This window comes from Gavialis gangeticus, unplaced genomic scaffold (genome assembly GCF_001723915.1).
Source record: "Gavialis gangeticus isolate Ggan-Ray unplaced genomic scaffold, GavGan_comp1, whole genome shotgun sequence".
NCBI classification, from domain to species: Eukaryota; Metazoa; Chordata; order Crocodylia; family Gavialidae; genus Gavialis; species Gavialis gangeticus.
The window spans coordinates 824,216-831,415 of NW_017729008.1; the positions used below are offsets into that span (position 1 = coordinate 824,216).

Genomic DNA, 7,200 nt, shown 5'->3' on the forward strand with positions numbered 1-7,200 from the left:
GCCCCACCAGGCCACCCACTTCCCAGCAGCGTGCAGGTTTAGGTCATATCCCGAACCCGGAGCCTCCTGACTATTCCCTACAGCTCCTCCCCAACCTCCAGATGATACCAGCAGCCCTCTGGCCAGGCAATGTTTTTGCCTAGCCTCCAGTAGCAAAACTGCCCTGTTTATATGGGCAGCCCCAGATTCAAACTGGCTGCCTAATCAGGCACCTGGCAGCTGCCAGCTCCAGGCCCTTAAAGTGGTAGGCACCCACAGTGCCCTGCCACACTTACAATTGCTTAAATAATCTGAACAATTACCAGATGAAGTCAACAAACAATTCCTGGAATACCACACATTTTGCTATTGACTCCATGAGGCAGAATTTCATGCAGTATTTATAATGATGCATAGCACAGAAACCCTGGCAACACCACTATCAAAGACAAGAGTCTTGTCCAAAAGACACAGTCGTTCAACAGAGGGGATTTTGGGGGGGTAACTCGTGCAGTTTATCTCTTCCTCTTTTTCTTAAATACACAATAGCTTAAAAGTCCTTATTATTCCTACAAAGACTACTTCCACTCACTGAACTTCCTCATCATTCTTTCTCTAGGGTATGGGATTTTCCTACCTGCAGGAGAGGCCATGGGTAGAGGCCTACACACTTGTGCAGTAATGGCACATACAACAATATCACCCTGAGCTTCAACCCCTTCATTTTCTCTGCAGGTTCTTTTGGCCCACTACTCTGCACAGCTTGACAATGCATGCTTCTTTCCAGGTTTGCAGCCCCCAGTGCAACTAGTAGTCTGCAGAAATGCTACAGTGTCCAGTATGTCTGTAAGGTCTGGATTAGTATCTCCTCTTTCTTGCTCATTTCTTACAAGAGACACAAGAAATCTGTCACTTATGCTATTCATAGAGCAACTGTTATGGTGATTGCCATGTGACACTGGGCTGCTGTCTCTACTGCTGTCTCTAATCCACACCTCTTGTCTCTTGAAATTTTTGCTCCCAGGATCACATAAGGAGGTTAGGAAGGAAAACTGTGTCTGTCTGTCTGTCTGTGTGTGTGCGTGTGCACACACAAGCATATATATGTCCGTGCATGCATGCACGCATGTGTGTGTGTGATATAATACTTTACACACACACACACACACATATGCAATGTGCATTAGCTTTGATTTACAAGTGTCAGTCAGGGCATGTCTACACTGCTTTCATGTCACACCCAGGAGCACCATTATGGTGTATTCCCTGTTCATTTGCTTCCATTCTGCGCCAAACAAATCCTGGAAATGAGACAATATAGCACAGTAGCCTAACTAAGACCAGCAGCTAATATAGATCTAAAAGTGGCCCTGAGCATGTGCCAAAAACATGCCTGAGACAGAAAGCCTTGAAGCAGCTCACTGCTGCATTTTAGGGAATCAAAATGTGTAGAGTGGGAGCAAATGGGCAGACCATGCTTTTTACCAGCACTCTCAGGTACAGGATTGAGGCCATGGAGAGATGCCCTAAAGCTCAGTGGGCCTTGTTATTAGGCTTTGCAAATTGTATGTAGTAAAAAAAAAGAATTAGGCCAATCCTTCAGCAACTAGATTATAGCTATAAAGGTTACCTTTTTGCTCAGTTCTGATAAGTATGCATAAAGCTGTTCTATTTGGATCTTAAAAATCTAAGAGTTTTTAGATGAATACATTTGAGAAGCCAGACTAGAGGTCTAAATTAACACTGAGCTATCTGCTGTCACCCAACCACAGGATATAGCATTGCCACAAGAATGACTGCATGAAATGTCAAACATCTGACCTGTGAAGCCTTGCCATCCAGCCCCCAGTGCTGCCTCTGGGTCTAAGCAGACCTACATGGAGCACGGCACATGCTAAACCAAGAAAACCTGATCTCCTTCTTTGACAAAGTAACTACATAGGTGGATGAAAAGAATGCTGTAGATGGACGTATTTGGACTTCAGGAAGGCTTTTGACAAGGCCCCACATGACCTTCTCATAAACAAATTGGGAAAATGTGAGATAGATAGAACTACTATAAAGTGGATAGATAGCTGGCTCAATAGCTGCAGGCAAAGGATAATTATTAAGAAGTCCATGTCAGAATGGCAGGAGGTTTCAAATGGAGTCCCATGGGGGTCTGTGAGCTGTTTTTTAACCTGTTTTTTAACAATTAAGCATAGAAAGCTTCTTGAGCAAGTTTGCAGATGAAAAAAAACTAAGAAGGACTGTGGACACGTTGGAAAATGCAAGCACAATTCAGAAGGATCACAACAGACTGGAAAGTTCAGAGATAGCTAAGTGGATGAAGTTCAATGAGGATAAATGTAAGGTGATACACCTTGGAAGGAAAAATTAGAAACACAAATATAAAATGGGTAACAGCTGGCTGGGTGGTAGCACTATGAAAAAAGACTTGGGAGTCTTGGTAGATCACAGACTCAATATGACTCTGCAGTGTGCCAGAAAGCCAATGCAGTTTTGGGACGCATCAATAGAAAATTTAGGTGCAAGAGAAAGGAGGTGAAAGTGCCTCTCTATTCAGCACTAGTTAGGCCTCATCTGGAGTACTGTGTGCAGTTCTGGGCTCCACATTTTAAAAAGGACATGGAGAAGTTAGATAGGGTCCAGAGGCGGACAACAAAGATGATCAGGGGCTTGGAAGGCAAGTCATACAAGGAGAGGCTGAAGGAGCCAGGCATGTTCAGCTTGTAGAAAAGTCACTTAAGAGGGAACATGATAGCAGTCTTCAGATACTTGAAAGACTGCCATAAAGAAAAGGAAAATCACCTTTTCTCTTTTGCTATAGAGAGGAGGCCATGGACCAAAGGCTTGAACCTGCAGCAAAGTAAACTTAGATTGGATATCAGGAAAAACTTCTTCACTATGAAAATAGTGAGGCAGTGGAATAGCCTGCCTAGGGAAGCTGTGCACTCTTCATCATTGGAGGTGTTCAAAAAGAGGTTGGACAGCCACTAGTCAGGGGACAATCTAACCATAGTTATGCCTATGGTCTACTATGGGTATTTCCCATGCTTCTCAGCTTTACTGGTTTCCCCTGCCCCTTCTGCTACATGCATTGAAATGCTTTTAAGCCTTTTGTGGCAGAGCCAAGGGGGTAAGGGAAAGTAAAAACCCCACTCACACCCCCACCCTGACCAGTTGAGCGCATTGGACTTACCACACAGCCAGTTCTGATGCAGGGCCAGGACAACTGAGAAGGTGTCTCTGACCACCCCCGGTGGTGCAGGGATGATCCACGGGGCTGGAAGCCAGCACTGAAGGCATCCCTTGTTCAGGCCAGCTGTTTTGTGAGGGGTGGGGCTAGTGCTTCTCAGCTGCCTCCCAAGTGAGGCAAGAACTGGCTGGTCAAGAGCCGTTGGCTCTTGTGGCAGGGCAGATCGGTCCCAGCTGCATGATGGAGGCAGCAGGGGATTGGTGCTTGGAGCTGGCCAAAGGCCCCCAAAAGCCACAGCACAGTGTAGGGAGCAGGAACTGCCCCCCCCACAGACAAACCCAAGCTGGGGCCTGGGGCCAGGGAGTGGGATTAAACACCCCTTTACCTGCTTAAACTGACTGCTGGCTGCAACTGTGGACTACAAATCCCAGAGGCACCTGAAAGCAGGAAGAGGAAGTTATGAGCAACCCTGCAGAGTCCTGCTTCTGTAACTCTGGACTGAAAATCCCAGGGACCTCAGGAGCAGCAGGAATAGGAAGAACACATAGCCAGAGAGCTGTGCTCTAGTACTCCTTTGGCTTCTGGCCTGAGCCACTGCAGGCACGTGTCTGCATTTCCTGAATCAAAGATAAATGTCTGTTCACTTCTGTTTCAATTTAAGCTGTGCAGCTTAGACTAACCTGCAAAGACTGAATCGATTCAGCCTCAGGCTTTTTGACTGTCTGTACCTAACCAATAGGCTCAATCTGTCCTGCAGACTAGCCCTCCACAAGTCATCTGGCCCACAGGGGTGGATGAGTTTGGCACCCTTGGCTTATGTTATAGAGAAGGTCAGAATAGACAATGAAAATGGTTTCTTCTGGTCTTAGATTCTAGGAAGCCATAAGATGATTCTTTCAACATGATATTTTGAGTTGTTTAGTGTTGATTTTAGATAAGCTTTTAAAGCACTATTGTGCTACACCGATTAAAGAGAAACACTTTTTCCTTTTTTAACATTTAACTAATTATGCCACTTATAAGTATGATCATTACATGGTCCAGTGTGAGAGGCATACTAAATAAGACAAAAATGACACTGAAAATTTCCATGGGTTGTCTATCCTGTTTTACTTCTTCTTACTGATTTATCTCATCCACCTGTCATGTAAATTCTTTGGGACAGAGACTGTTGTTTTCTATATTATTTTACAATGCTCAGTACCACAAAGGGTACTGACCTGGCTGTAGCCTCTGAGTGATGATCTTTAAGATAAGAAGTTGATCATAGTAATGTTAAACTATGCACAATTTTTGTTTCCGTTTATTTCCATTTGGCAGAGATTTGCTAAGAAAGCACGTGTATCTGGTACCATAACAAATCCAAGAAATATTGATAGCCTGATTAAGTGTTTAAATGATTACAAAAAATGTGATTAAGTGTCTGCCAATAAACTTCTGCAGGCAATATAACAGTAAAAATATATTAAGGATAAAGCAAGCGCACCGTCTTGATACAGCCAGTTCAAACACTTGGTGCTGTAATTGTTATTTGAGCAAGGAATGCAACTGAATATGTAGAGTTATAAACCCAGGCATTTATATATTTAGTCATGTCATCTCTCCAGTACTATGTACCTACTGACATTTGACTGCAGAATTTTCTCTTCTACCAGTGTACACAAGAGACACTTATCTACCATTTTTTTGAACTCATCATGAATGGAAGGCTCTGTCTCTGGACTTTCTGATAAGCAGCATGTTCAAATTTCACAATTTCCAAATTTTTGCTTGTGAGAGCCATTATCAGATGCTGCTGATGTTTGTTTTACATTGAAAGAGTTGCTACTGGACCCCAAAGCACTGTTTTTTGTTGTACACATTTGTCTTTGCAAAAGATGCTGTACAGGTCATTTCATAATGTTAAATACCATGCTTTATGGATTACCTATGAGTCAACATTATATGAGTATAGCTGAATTTATTCACTCTATGCTAATCAGTTAGCAGATCATGAGATCAGAATGATTTAGAACCCGGATTTGTTTTATGCTGTACTAATTAAACTTGTAATGCTTACTGTGAGTCTTCAAGTATTTTGAATGCACATATAGTCCATTTATGAATGAAAGCAAATTATAAGATGTATCTCTCCGTATTTAATGTATTTTATTAAATAGCATATGTAATAATTTTCATGATAAAGCAGATCCTAACTGAAATGGACCAACATTTGAGGCAATGTACTTTTAAAACACTGACAAAAATGAACAAATAGATATTCAGTATTGTGATGAATACTGATATCTTTTATAGCTAGTATATTATTTCTTCGAATGCTAATTTTGCACAATTTTTGAAGGTGAGCACAACATAGCTCTCAAGGCTGCCACAATAGTGTACTCACTAACTCAGAGCAAAGTCTATGACAGGACAGGGAGATGCTGAAGATCTGGCACACTAAGTGGTTTGGTGTCTTGAGTATATACACAAAGTTAATGAGGTGTGAAAATACAATTAGTCTTGATTATTTGACTTCTAGATGCGGAGAAGCCATGCTGAATTGCTTGGTCTTTCTATCCTTCTAAGGCTAGGTACAAATATTCAAAAAAGCCAAGGCAGAATCCATCTAAGTTGCATAGTTTTCTGTAAGCAGTTTCATTTAGATCGGTAGCAAGCAGAACACACTCTTTGGTGGTGGCACAAACCTTAGACCAGGCTCTACCATTTTTAAATCCATCTATGTGTGTTGAACTTCTGTTCTGTTATGGGTATAGAGTGGTGTCAATCACTTATACCAGTAAAAGTGTAATGTTTGTACCTGGCACTAGTGTAACAATGTCAGGCTACATTCTGTCTATGGCAGGTTGCTCTCCAACAGACAGAGAATGTACCAAAGGGCAGCTACCATTAGATTATACATTAGACTCCAAATTAGTTTTAGAAATATTTCTAATAATTAAACTTTATATAGAACTTAAAACTTTTCATAGATCACCATGCTAGAAGATTTTAACTAACGTAGTGATCTATGACTGGACTTTGTAATTTACTGGATAAACACTTCAGTAGAGTCAGGCTTCTGCCACTGCATGTAGGCTTAGAACCACCATAAAATAATATTAAAGTTTTAACACCTCTTTGAATACTATTTGTTGTTTCATGCTATAGGGCAAGTGGGTATTTTCAATGTTTGCAGGTCACCATCATCTGTATCATGATACAGGTTCTCTACATTGACTGCTTTGGTTAACAAAAATGACTTTCTTAACTTCCAAAGTACTTTTTCCTCAGCCTACAAACCAAAGGTGATTATTACATTAAAATGTAAATCCCCTCCACCTCCAAAATCATCACAGACTCCATATAACAATCCTGATATGTCCACAACATTTGCAATACTAACAACATTCTCATAACCAATTGTGCCACCTATCCATTATTAAAACTCAAGCAATTATTTTTGAAGAGAAAATTGAAAAGAAAATCCTTGATCCTGGCCAGAAAGAATGGCAAACTTCTCTTCTATGAAGCTGCATCTCCCTTTTGCTGAGTGGCTTCAAATATGGGGATACCTTAATTAAGAACAAGCTCTCACTGGATGAAAATGACATTGATAATGACAGCATGTGGCCAGCCCACTTGCAAATGTGTCTGAATATAGTGCAATATGAGAGGTAGGTAGCCATTAGTGGTGTGCAAAACGGGCCCTATTTGATTCAGATCATTGTCCCCAATTTGATTTGGCTAAATCCAGATCTAAAGATTTGATGCTGATTTGAAGAATCAGTAATTCGGCCATAGACACAGCTTTAAATGTTTTTCTACATACCTCGAGGTACCAGGCTCAGCTTGTGAACGCTGCAATAGTGGGGCGGATGGAGTGTCTCACAGGAGAGTGCGGGGCCCCCTGCGTGCTTGGTGGTGAACCCATAAGAAGACTGGAAGTACTTCCAGTCCACTTCTGGGTCCACCGGGGAGCATGCAGAGGGCCCCCCCTACACCCCTCTGGCTCGATGGGGGGACCTCAGGTGCCTCCCCAG

General features: G+C 42.1%; 1 long non-coding RNA gene across 1 annotated transcript in view; it reads left to right on the plus strand.

Moving 5' to 3' along the window:
* LOC109292093 overlaps positions 1-7,200 on the plus strand; it is a 934,440-nt gene that overhangs the window by 728,444 nt on the left and 198,796 nt on the right. The window lies entirely within an intron of this gene.